Source organism: Lathamus discolor, chromosome W, assembly GCF_037157495.1.
Source record: "Lathamus discolor isolate bLatDis1 chromosome W, bLatDis1.hap1, whole genome shotgun sequence".
NCBI lineage: Eukaryota > Metazoa > Chordata > Aves > Psittaciformes > Psittacidae > Lathamus > Lathamus discolor.
The window spans coordinates 28,274,601-28,295,555 of record NC_088908.1 but is presented as its reverse complement, the minus strand read 5'-3'; the positions used below and the strand labels follow the sequence as shown (position 1 = coordinate 28,295,555).

Below are 20,955 nucleotides of genomic sequence, written 5' to 3'. Positions count from 1 at the left end.
TACGGGTAGTAGAAAAACCATGGGCCAGGAGCACTAGCATACAACCTGCAAAATAACCTGGAGAGTCCCAACCTCCTTTTGCTCTGCTTATCACTCCAGGCTAGAAAGCTACAACAGTAACTGTCAATAAAGGATGGTGACTAAGCAGATAACAAAGGTTTCCTGATATCACCTTTTTAGCCCAGTGACAGAGACACATGCTCAAGAGCATCAACTGCAGGAACTGGAAGAATACTTCCTCCTCCATGTAGGTGACTGGTCTCACCCTTCAAAGTATCTGGAAAGGCCCGGTCTCTGAGTAGGCCTGGGATCAAACCATGGTTTTTATCTTCTTTCTTCTGAAGCTTCAGCTAGTATATCTGTCAGAAACCAATATAAACCTAGAAAATATTTCACTGAATACTTTCCATGAGTCCAAAAACCTTAAAATTCAGAGACACCAATACATGCTGAAAGATTCTGAAAAAATTCATGCACAACCTCAGTTGCTGAGTGCTGCTCAGATATAAGGACAAAAGAATCAGCACATGGGGGGGGGGGGGGGGGGGGGAAGGGATTTCTAATAGTTTGAGGGTTAAAACCTCACAACTGACCCAGCCCTAATATCATACAGCGGGAACTCGCCCTAGAATGGGACATCCCCAGCACAGCACACCTCCTCACACCATCTACATGTTGTGCATTAATATATTTGTCTGCAGTCTGCAACAAAAGCAGTAAAGGGAGAGCAAGAGGCTGTGTAGAACCCTCAGAAACTCACTCAAGTTTCATCCAACTCACTTACTGAAACCACCCATTCAAAATAATTTCAAATGTGAAAACAGGTTGGGGGTTGACCTGCTGGAAAGTAGTGAAGGGGAAAGGGACCTGGGGGTCCTGGTGGATAGGAGGATGACCATGAGCCAGCAATGTGCTCTTGTGGCCAAGAAGGCAAATGGCATCTTAGGGTGCATTAGAAAGGGAGTGGTTAGTAGGTCAAGAGAGGTTCTCCTCCCTCTACTCAGCCTTGGTGAGGCCGCATCTGGAATATTGCGTCCAGTTCTGGGCCCCTCTGTTCAAGAAGGACAGGGAATTGCTTGAAGGAGTCCAGCGCAGAGCCACAAAGATGATTAAGGGAGTGAACATCTCCCTTATGAGGAGAGGCTGAGGGAGCTGGGTCTCTTTAGCTTGCAAAGAGGAGACTGAGGGTGACCTCATCAATGTTTACAAATATGTGAAGGGTAGGTGTCAGGATGATGGAGCTAGGCTTTTTTCAGTGATATCCAGTGATAGGACAAGGGGCAATGGGTGTAAACTGGAACATAGGAAGTTCCACGTTAACATCAGGAAGAACTTCTTTACTGTAAGAGTGACAGAGCACTGGAACAGGTTGCCCAGGGGAGTTGTGGAGTCTCCTACACTGGAGATATTCAAGGCCCGCCTGGACAAGTTCCTGTGTGATGTACTGTAGGTTACCCTGCTCTTGCAGGGGGGTTGGACTAGATGATCTTTTTAGGTCCCTTCCAACCCTTGGGATTCTGTGTGATTCTGTGTGACTTCTGTGAAATTAAGCAAGTGCGCACAGTCTACCAAAAAGTGAGTAGAAGGCTGTCACAGCTTAAGCCAGCTGGAAACTCAAAACCATGCAGCCACTAGCTCACTCCCCCCTTTCTCCCCCCACCCAGTCCTGGCGGGATGGGGAGAAGAACCAAAGAAATTTTGGGCAAAGAAGAGATTCAGGCAGCCCTGCAGAGAAGGACTTGGGGGTGCTGGTCAATGAGAAAATTAACATGAGCCGGCAGTGTGCACTCGCAGCCCAGAAAGCCAACCGTATCCTGGGCTGCATCAAAAGGAGTGTGACCAACAGGTCGAAGGAGGTGATTCTGCCCCTCTACTCTGCTCTTGTGAGACCTCACCTGAGTACTGTGTGCAGTTCTGGTGTCCTCAACATAAAAGGACATGGAACTGCTGGAACAAGTCCAGAGGAGGGCCACAAGGATGATCAGGGGACTGGAGCACCTCCCGTATGAAGAGAGGCTGAGTAAGTTGGGGCTGTTCAGCCTGGAGAAGAGAAGGCTGCGTGGAGACCTCATAGCAGCCTCCAGTATCTGAGGGGGCCTATAGGGATGCTGGGGAGGGACTCTTCGTCAGGGGACTGTAGTGGAGGAAGGGTGGGGAGGTAACTGACAGAAAAGTAACGGGTAAAACTTAAACAGGGGAAGTTTAAATTGGATATAAGGAGGAAATTCTTTCCTGTTAGGGTGGTGAGACACTGGAATCGGTTGCCAGGGAGGTTGTGAGTGCCCCATCCCTGGCGGTGTTCAAGGCCAGGTTGATGAAGCCTTGTGTGGGATGTTTAGTGTGAGGTGTCCTGCCATGGCAGGGGGGTTGGAACTAGATGATCTTGAGGTCCTTCCAACTCTAACTATTCTATGATTCTATGATTAAATGTAAATCCCACGGGTTGAGTAAAAACCAGTCAAATGATACAAAGCATAAAGTGGGGGAGTGAGTGAGTAGCTGCATGGTTCTGAGTTACCGGCCGTGCTTAAACCAGGACAAATATATAGATGGGCTCATGTCCTGGTTTCAGCAGTAGCAGTCATTTTTCTCCTTCTTAGTAGCTAGTGCAGTGCTGTGTTTTGATATTTTGGCCTGGGAACAGTGCTGATAACGCTGATGTTTTTAGTTGCTGCTCAAATGTTTTGTCGGCCAAGGACTTTCTGAGCCTCATGCTCTGCCAGGGAGGAGGGAAAGCTGGGAGAAGCAGAGACAGGACACCTGACCCAAACTAGCCAGAGGTATTCCATACCACAGCACGTCATGCCCAGGATGTAACGGGGAGTGACACGGAAGGGCTAGGACTGCAGGGTTGGAGGAGGTATCGGTCAGTGCTCGGCTGGGGGAGTGGGGCGAGTTATTGGTCGGCTGGTGTTGAGGTGTTGTATTCTTTCCTCTTGTTATTTCCTTTATCATTATTATTAGTGGTGGTAGCAGTAGTGATTTGTGTTATACCTTAGTTACTAAACTGTTCTTATGTCAACCCGTGGGAGCTGCATTCTTTTCGATCTCCTCTCTGCCCCTCCAGGAGCAGGGGGAGGGCAAGAAGGGGGGGGAGTGAGTGAACGAGGTTTGTGGTTGGGTTTAAACCACGACAGTTACCTACTTGTCCTGTCCAGGAAACTGGTACAGATATTTACAGTGTCACATAAGTTTCTTGTCTAGTCTCATTTCTACCTTCCAACTAGAAACTTCTCCTTCAGAAGTGGGAGAAGAAATGTTTAAGAGTTGCTGATGAAAAAGATATGCTTGCTGATAGGACGTATACTATTTATGACTCTTGTTCTTTTATCAGTGATTCTGATAGTGGTGTTAGTCTGTACAGCAAGTGGTGCCTGGAACTGGTTAATAGACCCAGAGACACAAAAGGTAAAGATCAGGCTAATCCCAAATGTAGTGTGTGGCAGTCAAGTGGTATAGTATTGAAAACCGAAAGGCTAAATATGGTTCTCCTCTGAAACTGGGAGATAATTTTCAGTTAGGCTCTCGAGCTGTCTAGAATTTTCTGGATTATGTCCTGGGACAATAATGCCTACCAATATGTGGACCTTGAATGCATATCTAAAGAACAGTTCACAAGTACTGAAATGGTTAGGAGCAGTATATATATATGTGTATAGAGATTTTTTATTATTATTTTATATATTTTTTTAAGTGAAAGTATGCAGTGGGACTAATCTGATTTCTTTCCTAGGTGTCATTTTTCATATCATTTTGAATCACACACTTTTACAATTAGGTGTATTACCCTAATAAGCTTGTTCTCTGCTGGAATACATAGAAGAGTGGTGGCACCATCAATGTATCCTTCAATTGTGTTTGTCAGATTAAAGGTGTTGCAGTTACTACAATTATTGACGCCTATGCTAATACTGCTTTTTTTTGGTTTTTACTTGTTCTGTGTACCAGCATTAGCTCCTTTCCTTGACACAATCCACACAGTACAGCAGCCCGAGGTTGAACTGCTTGGCAGAATATTACATGTCCTGTGATGATGTAAGTATTAGTCATTGCCTAAATTTCGGTGGGTTTTTTGTGGCTTGCTTTGTTTTGGTTTTTTTTGTGGGTTTTTTTTTTCCTGAACAGCACTTGCCACAAAGGCATATAGTGATAGGACAAGGGGAAATGGCTTTAAGATGAAAGGGGGGCAGACTTAGATATTAGGAAGAAATTCTTTCTTATGAGGGTGGTGAGGTGTTGGCACAGGGTGCCCAGAGAAGCTGTGGCTGCCTCATCCCTGGCAGTGCTCAAGGCCAGGTTGGACACAGGGGCTTGGAGCAAGCTGCTCTAGTGGAAGGTGTCCCTGCCCATGGCAGGGGGTTTGGAACGGTGAATGAGCTTTAAGGTCCCTTCCAAACTAAACCATTCTATAAATACACCTTAATGAGTTCTGTGTGTCTGTAAACTGGAATGTACAATACTTAGTATTGTTCTGTGTGTCATTCTAAACTTAGCTGTAAAATGGAAGTTGGGTTCAACTTTCAATATCTAAACTTATTCCCCCCCCCCTTCTTGCACACTGAAAAATTAATTTGAAACCCAGGCCTCATACTCAATAAGGGCTTGTCTTCCTCAGCTTGTTGGGTTGGTTTTTTTTTCACTGCCATAGGAAACCAAAAATGACTTTGTTAAGGTAGTGTGACAGCAAAAAAAACAACAGGACTGGCTGTCACTGGCTGGGAGTGAAAGTGTGCAATATTACTTCTTGAATATTTATCCAAATTATTTGTTGTCATATCAGTGCTTTTGCTACTTCTGATTACCTCTTTTTTTCCATAGTAGTGTTACTTTACTTCAGCTAGAAGAGAACATACAGGTGAATTATGTTAATCGGTTATGAAGTTGAAAACCAAACCTTTTGCGTTGTGTGTCTTTATAAGCTATTGTAAATAAGATGGATGCAATGTTCAGGAAAAGAAGTAATACTTACTGTATGGATTTTTTCATTCTCAATGAACAGTACTTGAAAGGAACTTTTACCATTCCCATGATGTTTTATTAGCACACTTGCTCATTACAGCTGTCCTTGCTTCCTGGTCATTCTTTTGGAATTGGTTAACGGCTTGCAGAAAGACTGTCTGTCCAGGGAGGAAAACGGTCTTGCTTTTAAGAACTGCAACTACATCAAGGATCACATTTGTTAGACTGTGTATATAGTGCACCATGCCACTCCATTGTGGGAATACATAGCTCCTGGTGTCATCTGGTTCACAACACTGCTCTTTCCAGATTTTAATATTTAAAAAATTGTCTTAAATATGCTTGTATCTTACCAACTAAGGTTTGTACTGTATCTGAAGTCCACATGACCATTCTGAGTGGATTTTATGTTATGATAGTCCAAATAGGAAACTGATATTGAAAATTTACAACTTAAGATTTGGTAAAGAAAACACTATCACAATAACAATTTTTTTATTCAGTGTTATTGTCCTGGGTTCAGCAGCAGCAGTCAGTTTTCTCCTTCTTAGTAGCTAGTGCAGTGCTGTGCTTTGATCTTTTGGCCTGGGGAACAGTGCTGATAACGCCAATGTTTTCAGTTGCTGCTCAAATGTTTGGTCTGGCCAAGGACTTTGTGAGCCTCATGCTCTGCCAGGGAGGAGGGAGGGCTGGGAGGAAGCAGAGACAGGACACCTGACCCAAACTGACCAAAGAGGTATTCCATACCACAGCACTCATGCCCAGGAGTAACGGGGAGTGTACCCGGAAGGGCTGGGGGGACTGCAGGGTTGGACAAGGTATCGGTCGGTGCTCGGCTGGGGGGAGTGGGGCGAGTTATCGGTCGGCTGGTGTTGAGGTGTTGTATTCTTTCCTCTTGTTATTTCCTTTAGCACTATTATTATTGGTGGTAGCAGTAGTGATTTGTGTTATACCTTAGTTACTAAACTGTTCTTATCTAACCCGTGGGGGTTGCATTCTTTTTTGATTCTCCTCTCTGTCCTCCAGAAGCAGGGGGAGGGCAAGAAGGGGGGGGGGGAGTGAGTGGACAACCTGTGTGGATTGGTTTAAACCACGACAGTTATAAACAAGATGTGGGTGTCATGCATAAAGTATAACTTAAAATTAGCTAAACTGTAAAGAGTTTTAAGAGTTGTTTCAAGGTGCTTTTGTAATAGAATATAGCTCTTTTAATTGACTAAACTGCAAAGCTGTTGCAACTTCAGTAACTCCTACTACAAGGAGGACTGTCTGCAAGGTTTACTGGATGTAACTTTGTCAGTTGAGACATTCAGAATTATCTCCTGTAATTTTTCTTGAAAGACTTCTACCCATCATTATTTTTATCTGCTGTATATTTTGTAGGTCAATACATATAAAATCTTGTATAAACAGCTGTTCTCTTCTGTACTGTGCAAACACAGATCTTGAATGCAGAAGAGCTTCAGGAGTTTACAAACTTCACCTATAACTTACATACTTGTGGCTTAAGCCCAGGTGGTAACCCAGAACCAGGCAGTTACTCACTCACTTCCCCCCCCCACCTTCAGCTGCAGGACTGGTTGAGGACAGGGCTCCCTAGGGCCCTCAGGAATTCTTCCAGAGGGACCCCTCTACTCATTCAGATCACTGAGGGAGCAGACAAGGACCATCTAAAACAATACTGTTATGTAATATTTATGGTATGCATCCTAAAGGTTTTCTCAAAAACTGTCATTAGTCCAACATCTCATCCCCTAGCTAACTTGTTTCTCTCTCCAACCCTGTTCCCACTACACTCAACAGTGCACCGATGGCACTATTGCATCAACCAAGACTCCCTGATTCCTATCCATCAGCTGATCCGTGGACTGGAGAGTCAGGAGCGATCAGCAGGACCCACTCACCCTTTAATAGCCCCATATGGTCAGTGCGAAATTCTAACGGAGAGTGAAGACTACAGTAGACTATCGTGGCCTGAATGAAGTCACACCGCCATTGAGCGCTGCCATACCAGACATGCTAGAACTTCAGTATGAACTGGAGTCAAAGGCAGCCAAGGGGTATGCCACGACTGATACTGCCGGAGTGTGCAGAACCTGGTGGTGAAGGCACGCCATGTAGATGCCCATGTACCAAAGAATGTGGCCACTGAGGAACACCAGAACAACCAACAAGTGGATAAAGCTGCTAAGATTGAAGTGGCTCAGATGGACTTAGACTGGCAACATAAAGGTGAATTATTTTTGGCCCAGTGGGCTCATAACACTTCAGGCCATCAGGGCAGAGATGCAACATATAGATGGGCCTGTGACTGAGGGGTGGACTTAACAACAGACACTATTACCCAGGTTATTCATGAGTGTGAAACGTGCTGCAATTAAACAAGCCAAACGGTTAAAGCCTCTTTGGTATGGAGGACGATGGCTGAAGTATAAATACGGGGAGGCCTGGCAGACTGACTATATCACACTCCCACCAACCCGCCAAGGCAAGTGCCATGTGCTCACCATGGTGGAAGCAACCACCGGGTGGCTGGAAACATACACTGTGCCCCATGCCACTGCCCGGAACACTATCCTGAGCCCTGAGAAACAGATTTTGTGGCAACACATGATTCAGAGAAAACTCCAGGAACGAACCTGCCAACAAAGTTTTCAAGCTGACAAGCAGGTCTTCTTTATTGCGGCGCCGGGAGACACGGGGGATATCTCTTCCTAACCTGTGTCTCCCTGTTGCTACACAAGCCGTCCTTATATAGTCCCTGGGCATACATATATTACATCGTTTTCCAGAAAGTTCCCTGTATGCATACAGAATTGTGGTGGTGGTCTCTGAGGGTTGTTTACTTCTTCCAACAATCTTCATCACTTCTGGCAGCCTTTGAAGCACACACAGTAGATGCTTATACCAGTTTAATTGGTTCGTTAGCACCAGAGACATAATAATCCTCCTGTCTTCCTACTTATCCATTAGTTTAACTGTAGACCATCCTGGACACCTGCCATTACCAGATACTCTTTATCCCTGTATCCTGTTCTTCTAGACTGTTTTTCTTAAAACTATGTCAACTATAATGATTTATCTTGTACAAGAATTCTCAGTATGTTCTCAAGCTGTACTCTATTTTTTCTATGTATGATGCACCTCAATAATTTTCCATTGCTACTGTTACAAAGCCATCAAACTTAACATTACTTAAAACTGATTCTAAAGGTTTATATATTCCATTTTGTAATTTTTGTGCCCCCCTTGTCTGACTCAATTCTCTCTGGGGTGCCATGTGAGACAATGGGACTCATTTCCGGAATAACCTTATAGACACTTGGGACAAAGAGCATGGCATTGAGTGGGTATATCACATCCACTACCATGCACCAGCCTCTGGGAAAATCGAACGGTACAATGGGCTGTTAAAAACCACACTGAGAGCAATGGGTGGGGGAACTTTCAAGCATTGGGATACACACCAAAGGCCACCTGGTTGGTCAACACCAGAGGATCTGCCAACAGAGCTGGCCCAGCCCAGTCAGAACTTTTACATATTGTAGAGGGGGACAAAGTTCCTGTGGTGCTCATGAAGAACTTGCTGTAGAAGACAGTCTGTGTTATTCCTGCTTCAGGTAAAGGCAAACCCACTTGTGGGATTGCTTTTGCTCAGGGACCCGGATATACTTGGTGGGTAATGTGGTGTCCTGGGTTCAGCAGTAGCAATCATTTTTCTCCTTAGTAGCTGTTGCAGTGCTGTGGTTTTGACTATAGTCTGAGAACAACACTGATAACACACCAGTGTTTTTAGATGTTGCTAACTAATGTTTACCCCAATCAAGGACTTTTTGGTCTCATGCTCTGCCAGGGAGGAGCATAAGCAGCCAGGAGGGAGCAGAAACAGGACACCTGACCCAATCTAGCCAAAGGGATATTCCGTACCACAGCACTTCACACCCAGTATAGAAACTGAAGAGAGTTACCTGGAAGGCCCAGATCACTGCTCAGGTCGAGCTGGGTATCAGTCAGCAGATTGTAAGCAACTGTGTTGTGCATCACTTGTATTTATCCGCCTCCACCTTCCACTTTTAGTTTTATATTCTCTCCTCCTGTTATTTCCCTTATCACTATTGACAGTAGTAGTACTTTTGTATTATACCTTAGTTACTGGACTAATCTCAACCTGGGGGATTTACATTCTTTTAAGTTTTCTCCCCATCCCTCTGGGATCAGAGGAGATGGAGCAGAGGGAGTGAGCAAGCAGCTGCATTGTTCTGAGTCACCGGCTGGGCTTAAACCACGACATAATCCATAACACTCTACATAATCATGTGTGCCTTATTTCTCTGTTAGGTCTTCGAAAAAACACACTCCTCATGTTATTTCCTAGACTATGCACTCTTTTAACAGCAGCAGATTATTATTCTTCTAAATTATAACTCCTATTATGCATTTGTTCTACATATAGCACAAAGCTTCAGAAGCGTGCCTGGCAGCGGCTGCCAAGAGCAGGACCTGCACCTCTGATACCGTGCTGTCTGCCGTCCTCCCCAGCTCAGCCACCTCACCCAGCCCCGCAGCATGCACGCGAGCAGCAATGGCATCAGACCCCTCACCGACACCACCCACCGCAATACATGTACCGCATGCGGTACAATAACCGCAAAGAGAGCAACGGAACACCCTTGCTCGGGCAGCAAGGCGCGATACTGGGCGATGAGCGTCTAACAGCCCCAAGTACACACGCAGTGACAAAAGGAAAACCTACAGATAGGCTTGCACACATCATCAGCACACACCTAGGCATCCGCTAGCCCCTCCACGAGGGGTCAATGCCCGGCCGGGCTCGGGGGCTGCACGAGAGGCTGTCCCGCCGACAGGCATCAGCGGGGCCCGTTGACACAGCGCACGGGCGGGCCGGGGAGCGACCCGGCACACGTGGCCCTTACCTGCCCCCGCCGGCTGCGAGCGGCGTCCTACGGGCCCGATCCAGATACCCCGCAACACCCGCCGTTCCTGTGGCCGCGGCCCAGCGGCCATCCCGTGCTGGGAGGCCCTCAGCTCGCACCTCTTCAAGAGGCCAGGCCAGGTCCAAGCCCGGCGCTGGGAGCTGCCCGGCACCCGGAGCTGCCCGGCACCCCCTCGCCTGCCTGGCGCTGCGACCGCTCACCCCATGACTCCTTGGCTGTAGTTCCTCTTCTTCCAAGGGGTGCCTATGTAGAGCGACTCGGGAAGGCCGGCCTGAGCCCGGCCGGCAGGCTCATTTCCTAGGGCGAGCGCCCGGCCCTGCACAAGAGGCCTCAGCAGGAGGCTGTAGTTAAGGCCGAAGGTGCTGGCCTTGTTGTCGCGCTTCCTCTTGTTGCTGGCGGCAGACGGTTCGACCTGTGGAGGCCGGTCCCAAGCAGCAGCCCCCAGGGGTGGCGAGGTCTGGTGGCGGCTGCGGTTCTGCTGGTTGTTGGCGCTCTCGAGCGGCAGGAAGTCGGGCTGGGGATCAGCACAGTACATGCTGGGCGGGGGAGACAGGGCCGGCCCCAGCGGAAGCGCTCTGCTGATGCTCCTCCTGAAGGAAGTAGAGGTTGCGGACACCCTACGTAGTTTCCCAGATGTGCATCCACAGGCGGTTCGACGGACCAAGCTGCTCTGGCTGAACCCAGGCTATCCGAGAATCCATCAAAAGGGGACCCACCCCGACTACCTTCACTCCCCATCAGCCGCCGACACTAAGACCCTGCACGGGGTCCCATCGCTAATGGCAGCTCTTATGGAAGGGCAGCTCCGCGCCTGCCTGCCCGCTGCCGTCGCTCCACAACCCCCGCCCCTCGCGGCGAGGCGGGGCCCGGTTGGGCCGTCGGCACACAGGCCGCGCGCAGGCAAGGGGGCGATGGCTGGCCCCGGGTGGGGCCCCGGGCGGAGCCCGGCTCTGCACCTGCCGGGCGGGGCTGAGCGGCTCTCGGGCCACAGCGGCGACATTTCTTCCGGCGGAATCGTTCTACTTTGATGGATAGACCATCCGATAGATAAAGAATTGGCTGGCTGGCTGCACGCAGAGAGTTTTGGTTAACGGTCCAATGTCCAATTGGAGACGGGTGAGGAGTGGCGTCCCTCATGGGTCGGTGTTCAACATATTTGTCTGCAACATGGACAGCGGGATTGATGTGCCCTCAGCAAGTCTGCTGATGACACCAAGCTGTGTGGTTCAGTTGATACACTGGAGGGAAGGGATGCCATCCAGAGGGACTTTGACACGCTTGTGAGGTGGGCTGATATCAACCTTATGAAGTTCAACCACGACAAGTGCAAGGTCCTACACCTGGGTCGGAGCAATCCCAGGCACAGCTACAGGTTGGGCAAAGAAGAGATTCAGAGCAGCCCTGTGGAGAAGGACTTGGGGTGCTGATCGATGAGAAAATGAGCATGAGCCGGCTTCACTGTGCACTGGGCTGCATCAAAAGGAGTGTGACCAGCATGTCAAAGGAGGTGATCCTGCCCCTCTGCTCTTGTGAGACCTCACCTGGAGTATTGAGTGCAGTTCTGGTGTCCTCAACATAAAAAGGACATGGAACTGTTGGAACAAGTCCAGAGGATGGCCACGAGGATGATCAGGGACTGGAGCACCTCCTGTATGAAGATAGGCTGAGAAAGTTGGGGCTGTTCAGCCTGGAGAAGAGAAGGCTGTGTGGAGACCTCATAACAGCCTTCCAGTATCTGAAGGGGGCCTCTAAGGCTGCTGGGGAGGGACTCTTCATCAGGGACTGTAGAGACAGGACAAGGGGTAACGGGTTCAAACTGAAACAAGGGAAGTTTAGATTGGATATAAGGAGGAAATTCTTTCCTGTCAGGGTGGTGAGACACTGGAATGGGTTGCCCAAAGAAGTGATAAATGCTCCATCCCTGGCAGTGTTCAAGGCCAGGTTGGACAGAGCCTTGGGTGACATGGTCTAGGGTGAGGCAGGGGGGTTTTGAGATGAAAAAAGAACTCTTGACAAGATTAAGGATAGCCCATTGTAAATAGAATTTAACTAAGAGACTTGGACCCAGGTGGACTTTGTAACAATGATAAGGAAGAGGGCTTTTCAGTTAATTTTTAAGGAGACGACTTAGAACCAACTAAAGAGCTGGCAAACAGACAACGAGACTGTCCAGCTCAAAGTTCACCCAAAGGATGAAGTGAAGATGAAGATGATGAAGAAATGACCACCAGGAGGCCCAAAGAGCACTACTGCTATGCTCATGCAGGAAGAATTTTCTAGAAATATGACATAATGTATCTGTAGCTTTATGAATATGCATATAATGTAAGGAATACATATGTTTAGTGACAATATAATCACAGCCTGTTTGGTGCTTGAGTGAGACATGCTAGGAGGAGCTCTCTCCCGTATCTCCCAGCACTGCAATAACGAATACCTGCTTGTCAACTTAAACTTTGATTCATAGAAAAAACTCCAGGAACTTGACAACAATCTGGTGACCCAGGTAGACCCTCTCTGCTTGGCTGCAGGACCTGTAGAGGACAAGGCTCCCTAGGGCCCTCAGGAATTTTTCCCAGAGGGACCCCTCGACTCATTTGGATCACTGCAGGAGCAGACAAGGACCATCTTCTATAAGGTATTCTTTATGAATTATTTGGGTGTAATGGTATTAAAGAGCTCTTCTGGCAGGTTATCTGTGGTGGGGGTACTCTATGTTAGAGTACACTATGAGCTAACCTGGGTTAGCTGTGGTGGGGGGTGCTCTGTCATAGAGTGCCCTATGAGCTAACCCTAGATATGGTGGGCATATTCTGTAACAGAGTACCACTATATAAACTGGGGGAAGTTCCCGGAAGGCTCAGATCGCTGCTCAGGTCAGGCCTGGGTATCAGTTGGCAGGTGGTGAGCGGTTGTATTCTCTCACCTTGTTATTCCCTTATTATTATTATTATTGGTGTAGTAGTAGTGGTGGTTTTGTATTATACCTTAGTAACTGGACTGTTCTTATCTCAACCCATGGGAGTTACATTCTTTCGATTCTCCTCCCATCCCTCTGGGATTGGGGGGAGGACAAAGTGGGGGAATGAGCGAGCGGCTGTGTGGTTCTGAGTTACCAGTTGGGCTTAAACCACGGCAATACAGAATACTTGATCTATTTTAATTAACCGATATCAGAACAAAAATGTCCACCAGTAACTATAGCAAGTTAAAACGAAAAACATAACTTCAGAAGGGACTTCTCTCCCACCAATTTAGCTGTTCTCCTTCTCGTGGTTTAAACCCAGTCAGCCATGCAGTCTCTCTCTCACTCCCCCACCTTCTTTCCCTCCCCCTACTCCCAGAGGGATGGGGAGGAGAATCAAAAAGAATGTACCTCTCACGGGCTGAGATAAGAACAGTTTAGTAACTAAGGTATAACACAAATCACTACTGCTACCACCGATAATAATAATGATAAAGGAAATAACAAGGGAAGAGAATAAAACACCTCACCACCCGCTGACTGATAACTCACCCCACCCAGCAGTGCACTAGTCCTTCCAGGTAACTCTCTGTTGCATCCTGGGCATGATGTGCTGTGGTATGGAATACCTCTTTGGCTAGTTTGGGTCAGGTGTCCTGTCTCTGCTTCTTCCCAGCTTCCCCTCCTCCCTGGCAGAGCATGAGACTCACAAAGTCCTTGGTCAGACTAAACATTTGAGCAGTAACTAAAAACAATCAGTGTTGTTAGCGCTGTTCCCAGGCCGAAAGTCAAAACCACAGCGCTGCACCAGCTACTAGGAAGGAGAAAAAATGACTGCTACTGCTGAACCCAGGACACTCCTCCAGAGACATCTGCAGGACTTTTTTCACCAGGGTTTCAGAACAATACAGTGATTTGGACATCAATAATGTAGATGTTGCAATGCAGATGCTGTGCTGTTATCTTGATGGTTCCATGAACTTCAAGTGTATTTGCTTTCCTCTAAAGAGAAATATCAGGAATTCATTTTTTTGGGATCGCTGTTTGGTCTTTTTGTTTTGGTCATCCTATAAAGCCATACATTCCTGCTTAAAGCATTAACCCACACTGTGTGTTGTGATGCTGAGCTGGCTGCATTTGATGCCTACCCTCATTTTGAACACTGACTGAAATTCTTTCAGTGCTGGAAGCAACTTGATCTGTACCGCCACCTTTTCTGGTTCTTTGCCATATGCAAATACATCAGAAAGTGCATCCAAAGCTGCTTCTGCTACCATAAGAGAAGACCGCTTCATAGTACCATCAAGAAAAAATTTTCCAATCATCTGAAATAAGAAAGAAAAACCTGTTTTTTCAGCAATGCTTAAGAAAATTGAAAGAAGTATCAGAATTGGTTGTTGTGGTTTAAACCCGGACGGTAACTCGGAAACACGCAGCCACTTGCTCACTCCCCGACTGCCCTGCTCCTGGAAGGATGGGGAGCAGAATCAAAAGAATGTAACTCCTATGGGTTGAGATAAGAAGAGTCCAGTAACTAAGGCATAACACAAAACCACTACTGCTACCACCAATAATAATAGTGATAAGGGAAATAACAAGGGAAGAGAATACAGCTGCTCACCACCCACCAATCAATACCCAGCCTGACCTGAGCAGCCATTTGGGCCTTCCAGGTAACTCCCTCCAGTTTCTATACTGGTCATGACATGCTGTAGTATGGAATACCCCTTTGACTAGTTTGGGTTAGGTGTCCTGTCTCTGCTTCCTCCTGGCTTCCCCTCCTCCCTGGGAGAGCATGAGACTCAGAAAGTCCTTGGTCAGAGTAAACATTACAGAGCAACAACTAAAAACATCAGTGTGCCATCAGCGTTGTTCCCAGGCTGAAAGTCAAAAAACCAGCACTGCACCAGCTACTAAGAAGGAGAAAAATGACTGTAGCTGAACCCAGGACACTGGTTTAGGCTTGCAATGACAATTTTGCTTTTTCACTTTTAGTGTTTCAGCTGTATCTTGTCCTTTTGCCAGGATGCAGCCAGAAATTCAAAGGATTGACTCTAACACTGGCATTGCTGCTGTGAATATCAGCTTCACATAAAGCCAATAGGTGCCCGGGGGGGGGGGGGGGGGGGGGTGTGGTGGTGGAAGGAGACAGACTGATTCAGAGAAAACTCCAGGAACAAACTTGCCAACAAAGTTTTCAAGCTGACAAGCAGGTATTCTTTATTGCAGCACCGGGAGACACAGGGGATAGCTCCTCCTAACGTGTGTCCCCCTATTGCTACACAAGCCGTCCTTATATAATTCCTGGGCATATTCATGAGGTTACGTATGAATTACATCATTTTCCAGAAAGTTCTCCACGTGCATACAGAATTGTGGTGGTGGTCTCTGAGGGTCGTTTAATTTTTCCAACAGTCTTCGTCACTTCTGGCAGCCTTTGAAGCATGCGCAGTAGATGCTTATACCAGCTTATGCTTATACCAGCTTATGCTTACACCAGCTTAATTGGTTCGTTAGCACCAGAGACATAATAATCCTCCTGTCCTCCTACTTATCCGTTAGTTTAACTGTAGCCCATCCTGGACACCTGCCATTCCCAGATACTCCTTATCACAGAATCACACAGAATCACAGAATCCCAAGGGTTGGAAGGGACCTAAAAAGATCATCTAGTCCAACCCCCCTGCAAGAGCAGGGTAACCTACAGTACATCACACAGGAACTTGTCCAGGCGGGCCTTGAATATCTCCAGTGTAGGAGACTCCACAACCCCCCTGGGCAACCTGTTCCAGTGCTCTGTCACTCTTACAGTAAAGAAGTTCTTCCTGATGTTAACGTGGAACTTCCTATGTTCCAGTTTACACCCATTGCCCCTTGTCCTATCAATCCCACTGTCCATGTCAGCGATGAAGATGTTAAACAAGACCAGTCCCAACACCGATTCCTGAGGGACACCACTTCTTACTGGTCTCTAGCTGGACACTGAGCCATTGACCACAAGTGTTTGTGTGCGGCCATCCAGCCAGTTCTTTATCCACCGAGCGGTGCATCCATCAAATTGATGTCTCTCCGATTTAGAGACAAAGATGTTGTGTGCGACAGTGTCGAACGCTTTGCCCAAGTCCAGGTAGATGACATCAACTGCTCTACCCTTGTCCATCAGTTCTGTAGCCCCATCATAGAAGGCCACCCAATTGGTCAGGTAGGATTTACCCTTAGTGAAGCCTTGCTGGCTGTCACCAAGCACCTTGTTGTTTTTCATGTGCCTTAGCATGACTTCCAGGAGAATGTGCTCCAAGATTTTACCAGGCACAGAGGTGAGACTGACTGGTGTGTAATTCCCCGGGTCTTCCATTTTCCCCTTCTTGAAAATGGGGGTTATATTTCCCTTTTTCCAGTCGTCGGGAACTTCACCTGACTGCCATGATTTTTCAAATACGATGGCCAGTGGCTTAGCAACTTCATTTGCCAGCTCCTTCAGGACCTGCGGATGAATTTCATTGGGTCCCATGCACTTTCAGATTTTTAAGATGGTCTCGAACCAGATCCTCTCCTACAGTGGTCCCAAGGTCTTAATTCTCACTTCCCTGCATCTGCCTTCTAAGACTTGGGTGGTGCGGTCGGAGCCTTTGCCAGTGAAGACCAAGGCAAAGAAGTCATTCAGAACCTCAGCCTTCTCCAAATCCTGTGTAGCCAGTTCTCCCGAGAGCTTCCTCAGGGGGCCTACGTTGTCCCTAGTCTGTCTTTTATTTGCCACGTACCTATAGTATCCCTTCCTGTTATCCTTAACATCCCTAGCCAAGTTTAATTCTAACTGGGCCTTAGCTTTCCTAACCTGGTCCCTAGCTTCCCGGACAACATCCCTGTACTCTTCCTAGGCTGCCTGTCCTTGCTTCCACCTTTTATAAGCCTCTTTTTTCCTTTGAATTTTCCTCAGCAGCTCCTTATCCATCCAAGGAGGTCTCCTGGCCCTCCTGCTGCACTTCCTTCTAGTTGGGATGCAACACTCCTGAGCTTGTAGCAGGTGATCCTTGAATATCAACCAAGAGTCTTGGGCCCCCCTGCCCTCCAGGGATATATCCCATGGAACCTATCCATCATTTCAGTTTCTTATTTCATAGATCCTTTGCTTCAAACAGATGAATGTTATTTTGTTTAAACTAATACAAGTTCTTTTTAATTAAAAGTGCTAAGCACGTTTATTAGTCAAGATATAAGATTTTTTCCTATCAAGGTCGAAGTGAGCATTTTATTGTCTGTTTATAAATTGCATTGTGTACTTTGCCTTCCTAAAATACACTCAAATGTACTAGACTTTTTCCTGAAGAAATCTGTCTTTTAAGAAGAAACAATCCTACTGAACTTGAATTATAAATCAAATGTTTGAATTAGTCCTACCAATCAGCGATCTGAAGTATAACTCCGCAACTGATCCACTGGCTCTAAAGAAAGTCTCCATCAGAAAACTCAGATCAGAGCTAAAAAACTCACAGCACAGCCCTTTGTTACCATGTTGTCCTGGGTTTACCAGGAGCCGTTTTGCTCCTTCTTAGTAACTGGTGCAAGCTCTGTGTTTTGACTTCCAGCCTGGGCAGAGAGCTGATAATACCAATTGTTTTTAATTGTTGCTAAGTAATGTTTATTCTGGCCAAGGACTCTGTGAGTCTCATGCTCTGCTGGGCACGAGGGAGGCCGGGAGGAAGCAGAGACAGGACACCTGACCCAAACTAGCCAAAGAGGTATTCCATACCATAGCACGTCATGCCCGGAGGGGGAACTGGAAGTTACCCGGAAGAGGCAGGCTCTGGCTCTTCGGGGGGGGTCGAACTCGTTCGGCGGTGGTATCGTATTCTCTTGTTATTTTCTCTTATCAATATTATCATTTGTGGTAGCAGCAGTGGTTTGTGTTATACCTTAGTTACTGGGCTGTTCTTATCTCAACCCGTGGGAGTTACATTCTCCTGATTTTCCTCTCCATCCCTCCGGGAGTGGGGAGGGTCGGGGGGGGTGAGTGGACGACCTGTGTGGATTGGTTTAAACCACGACACATGTCAAATCTGCATGGACGTCAGGTCACCCAGCATGAGTCAGGCAAGCCTGGCGTGGGGCTCAAACCAGGGCTTTCAGGTTGGGCAAAGAAGAGATTCAGAGTAGCCCTGTGGAGAAGGACTTGGAGGTGCTGCTCTATGAGAAAATGAACATGAGTTGGCAGTGTGCGCTTGCAGCCCAGAAAGCCTCCTGTATCCTGGGCTGCATCAAGAGGAGTGTGACCAGCATGTTGAAGGAAGTGATCCTGCCCCTCTACTCTGCTCTTGTGAGACCTCACCTGAAGTATTGTGTGCAGTTCAGCATAAAAAGGACATGGAACTGTTGGAACAAGTCCAGAGGAGGGCCACGAGGATGATCAGGGGACTGGAGCACCTCCCGTATGAAGAGAGGCTGAGAAAGTTGGGGCTGTTCAGCCTGGAGAAGAGAAGGCTGCGTGGAGACCTCATAGCAGCCTTCCAGTATCTGAAGGGGGGCCTATAGGGATGCTGGGGAGGGACTCTTCATTAGGGACTGTAGTGACAGGACAAGGGGTAATGGGTTAAAACTTAAACAGGGGATGTTTAGATTTCATATAAGGAGGAAATTCTTTCCTGTTAGGGTGGTGAGACACTGGAATCGGTTGCCCAGGGAGGTTGTGAGTGCTCCATCCCTGGCAATGTTCAAGGCCAGGTTGGATGAAACCTTGGGTGAGATGGTTTAGTGCGAGGTGTCCCTTCCCATGGGAGGGGGGTTGGAACTAGATGATCTTGAGGTCCTTTCCAACCTGAACTGTTCTATTCTATGATTAAATGAAATAATTGAAAAGATCTGCCCACATTGCTTCTTTCTCCTGTGTTCTAGTGCCTTTTATGCTGCAGTTAACTTGTAACTTCATGTTAAAACCAGAACATAAATGAAAAATACATTAATTTGAGGGGTTTGGGATGATGGGGGCTGGTTGGGAGGAAGAAAGAGGAAACCATGCTATATACTTTCAAGTATTTGCGCAGGATATGTCTTGTAATGTAGATTTTGTGTTTTTTTTTTTAACTCCACAGCATTTGAGGAAACATTCATAATCAGTCCACCATAAATTGTTGAGATGTATACTCTCCCTCAGTTCTACAAGGCAATTCTGTGAATTACTCAGCAGATGACTAATGCTAGTCAGAAAGGTCAAGCTTTTCTTGGGTAAATACCGAAAGATACTAAAATATGGTGGGGTTGCCAGAGGTGGTTGTCTGGATGTAGGTATACCAGGTGAAGGTGTTTCTTCCACTGGTGTCTTTTCACTGCTCGCTGCCTGGGTGGACATGACTGCTGCTGCTGCAAGCTTCAGGGTCTCCTCTTCGGGCTTCCCGCTACATTTAGAAGTTGGCTGTTATAGCTGAAGGTGGTGGGAATCAACTTGGCTAACTTTGCCTTGGATGGATCAGTGAGGCTTGTGTAATTCTGTTGTAATAGACCTTGTCTCTGGGAAGCTGGGGAGCGGTAGCAAGCACCTGGGCTACAGTGGAAAGGGATGGAAATAAATCTTATTTGCCTAGCACTCCATGAAGTGAAATTCTCCATTTGCATCTTAGGAAACTGCTTATACAGTAGATATCCTGATTTTTAGCGATGTTTAGTAATCATATGGCAGTGGAATGCCTGTTTTTTCTGCATGTCTGGTTTTAGGTAAACTGTGAAAAGATGATCTGTGAAGCTGTGTTTCAGATGGGTGAACTTCTTTCCCCTGGAAGCAGGGGAAGGAAAGGGGGGGAGTGAGAGAGCAACTGCGTGATTTACAGCTGAGCTTAAACCACAACAGAGACTTAAACTGGTAGGGGCAACTAAACACTGTCATACAGGAATTATTCATCCAAAGAAAATTCATATACAAAAGGCTAATTTAGTGCTACAGGAGTATGTTGCAAATATCCCATGCAAGTATGGATGTAAAATCAATAAACTCTTAAATCAGAAGTGATTCATCTTAAAGTATGGAATTGGAAGGCAAAAGTCATCACCGAGTCATTTTAAACCACTGGAGCAGAAGCTATGGGTAACACCCTGATGAAATTAGAACATGCGTGCCTGCATAATTTCTCCTGTGAAATGAAGAGTGAAGAAGAGCCAGAGGAGAGTGGAAGCATAGCACAGTTCCAGAATGACAAAAGCAGGAAATTTCTCAATTAAAACTTACTGCTTTGGTTAGTGTAATACTGCATAGTGGCATGCAAAGGCAGCACTTCACTACTAGCCTGTGATTAAGCAAAAGCAGTCAGTATTATCTTTCTCTGGCTGGCTGCTGTGCTTAGCAGGACTCTGCTCTGCTGCTCAGCTGCTTGGGGCAGGCAGGGAAGGTTTGTGGCATGGATCCTAGTGCAGAGGAGTGAAACTTGTATCATTTTGAATTGCATTTCATAAAGCGACGTATCTCCCAGTATCACTCTTGGTTCCAGTTCTGGACTTGCAGCAGTAGCAAGTTGTGCTGTTTTATGTGTCAGGTAACTGAAGTGTATGATCAATTGTATGTGCTTGTCCACTTATCTGTCTGTGTTCTGTGCATATAAAACAGAAATAACATTTTGTTCGTATGTGATTATTTTTTGATTGCTTGAAGTGCAGTAAGATCCATACTCACAGAATCACAGAATCACAGAATCCCAAGGGTTGGAAGGGACCTAAAAAGATCATCTAGTCCAACCCCCCTGCAAGAGCAGGGTAACCTACAGTACATCACACAGGAACTTGTCCAGGCGGGCCTTGAATATCTCCAGTGTAGGAGACTCCACAACCCCCCTGGGCAACCTGTTCCAGTGCTCTGTCACTCTTACAGTAAAGAAGTTCTTCCTGATGTTAACGTGGAACTTCCTATGTTCCAGTTTACACCCATTGCCCCTTGTCCTATCACTGGATATCACTGAAAAAAGCCTAGCTCCATCATCCTGACACCTACCCTTTACATATTTGTAAACATTGATGAGGTCACCCCTCAGTCTCCTCTTCTCCAAGCTAAAGAGACCCAGCTCCCTCAGCCTCTCCTCATAAGGGAGATGTTCCACT

At 46.8% G+C, this 20,955-nt stretch overlaps 1 long non-coding RNA gene across 1 annotated transcript; it reads left to right on the top strand.

The window, feature by feature from the left end:
* The first annotated feature begins 12,433 nt into the window (after positions 1–12,433).
* LOC136004207 (uncharacterized) lies at positions 12,434–20,478 on the top strand. Its single transcript, XR_010608284.1, has 2 exons — positions 12,434–12,552; positions 18,966–20,478. It is a non-coding gene; the product is annotated as an uncharacterized LOC136004207 (long non-coding RNA).
* The last annotated feature ends 477 nt before the right edge of the window (positions 20,479–20,955 follow it).